Source organism: Lactuca saligna, chromosome 7 (assembly GCF_052625555.1).
Source record: "Lactuca saligna cultivar CGN05327 chromosome 7, ASM5262555v1, whole genome shotgun sequence".
In the NCBI taxonomy this organism is placed as follows: domain Eukaryota; kingdom Viridiplantae; phylum Streptophyta; class Magnoliopsida; order Asterales; family Asteraceae; genus Lactuca; species Lactuca saligna.
Window position 1 is genome coordinate 53,233,633 of NC_136423.1, and position 2,315 is coordinate 53,235,947.

The following is a 2,315-nucleotide window of genomic DNA, read 5'->3' on the forward strand; positions in this document are numbered from 1 at the left end:
CGTATTTTACCTTTCTGCGATCGCATTTCCATGTCACAACTAAAAAATGTCAGAAATAGCATCGTACTTTATTAAACGACAATATGGGAGAAAATCAACAAAAACGTGATCGCATTTTTGATATATTCGATCGCTGATTTCGCTACCTTGCTCCAGAAGGTTCTTGCTTGCATATAAATATTGTTGCATTAGTGTCTAAGTCCATAACTATAACACGGGTGAATAACTCAAAATAATAACACTGAGAAGCACATAGCACATATAACACATAACATACATTTGTTCCTATATATTGAACTCACCTTAAGTTAATCGAGGGTTAAAATAGTAATTTGGACAACATTTCAGCTTTAAATATGACTTTCTATGTTGAAAACTGGGAGCTTAATTGAAAACCGGACTCTGCGAATGTAGGGCTTCAAAACCGAAAAGATAAAATTTCCTGGCTTCTCGGGGGTCTCGGGACGTGTTTCGGGTGCTAAAATTGATTCCGGGGCTTCGGGGAAAGTCAAAATGAAGAAAATATGGAAATAGGGGCTAAAAGTGGGAATTTTTAAAAGTTAGTCGGCAAGGTTCGCAGCCCTCTATATATAGGGCTGAGGCTGAAGTCGGTTTGGGAGGGAAGCAAGCAGCAAAGCAGCTCGGTGGCGTCGGGAGCGAGAGGTAGGTGGCACGAGAGGCGAAGGCCACGAGGCTGCATTCGAGGCTCGGACGAAAGGTGACGAAGCTGCTCGGTGGAGAAGGCGGTGCGGAGCACGCGTCGGATCCGGATTGGCTCGCACATCGGTCCACTCAGCTTGCGACACACGATGCTTCTCGGATCGGCCACGTCTCGGTGACGCTGATGCTTCGTGCGAGTGACGTGTCCGAACACTATTCATGCGAATTTCTTCGGTTTTCGGGCCTCGAACTTCTAAAATCCATAACTTTCGCATACGAGATCCGTTTCTAACGATCTTTATATGCACGCGTAGCTAAAATTACGCTCTACAACTTTCGTTTGGAATTCATCGGCTAATTTAGACTTTATTTTTAATATTATTATTTTTAACAGACCGGGATAGGAAAATCCGTTAAAAATTTATAACTTCTTCATCCGACATCCATTTTTGTCAGACTTTTTACCGTTGAACTACAAATGATGAGACCTTAGGTTCTCGTTTAGGGTGTATTGGTAAAATATTGCACGATCTAAAATTCAAGTTTTTAGCTATCTACTGCTAAGTTGAAACTTCGAAGAATCATAACTTTCTCATACGAAGTCAGATTTTTACGTTCTTTTTATCGAATTTCTAGGTTTAACGAATACTACGACTTTCATTTAGATTACTAAGGCTAAAAATTAGTTTATCAAAAACTCAATTTTTACGTCATTCAGCGCCGTGCCGATTTTGTTGCGGATCTTCAGTTGGTCATAACTTCTTCGTTATAACTCGGATTTCGACGAGGTTTTCGACTACAAGTTTCTAACGAGATGATTTACAACATCAAATAATAAAATTTTACTTATTTCAAATTTTATATCTTCAATAAATTTTCATTATTTGGCTATTAATTGAAATCTCATAAGACTTCCACTATTTTATGAGTGATTGTAAACATAGTTTTACTTCACTTCTAGTAAAAACTAGCTGTTAGAACTCAACACTCAATTTTATTCACTTTTAATAATAACAATACACAATTTTAGAATGTGTATGTAACAAACACCTCCTCTTTTTGAGGATTTCGTCCCCGAAATCATAATGATTAAAACAATTAAGGATACTTCACTCTTGTTTCATTCTTATTTTTCCCAAGTATAATTTGGGCCTCGATGGTGCTTGCACTTGACAATCACCAACTTCATTTCTTTATTACGTAAACTAGTCATTCTTTTATTTATGATCTCTTCTATTTATTATTCAGTTTCACCTCGGATAATATAACCATTTCATCATATATGCTTAACCTTTACACAAATAGCTCACATGAAACACTTCATGAATATCTGTCAAATCTTCAGGCAATTCCACGCAGTATGCTTGCTTACCAACCGTTCTTTCTTCCAAAGTAGTATAACATCTTTTCATGAAATACCTTCAGTATTACTAAATCATCCACCCGAAATTCTACGAGTCGTCTTCTCTTTTCTGCATAGGGAATTTATCGATCCTGGGCCGCTTTCATTCTTTCTGGGAAATTTTTTATCTTGTTAGTGATGTCTTGAATCATTTTAGATCCTCCAAAGATCTTCCGTCTTACGTCACACCAACATATGACATTTATGCTCATACAGTACTTTATATACCTTCAGTATATTTTCTACTGTTTGG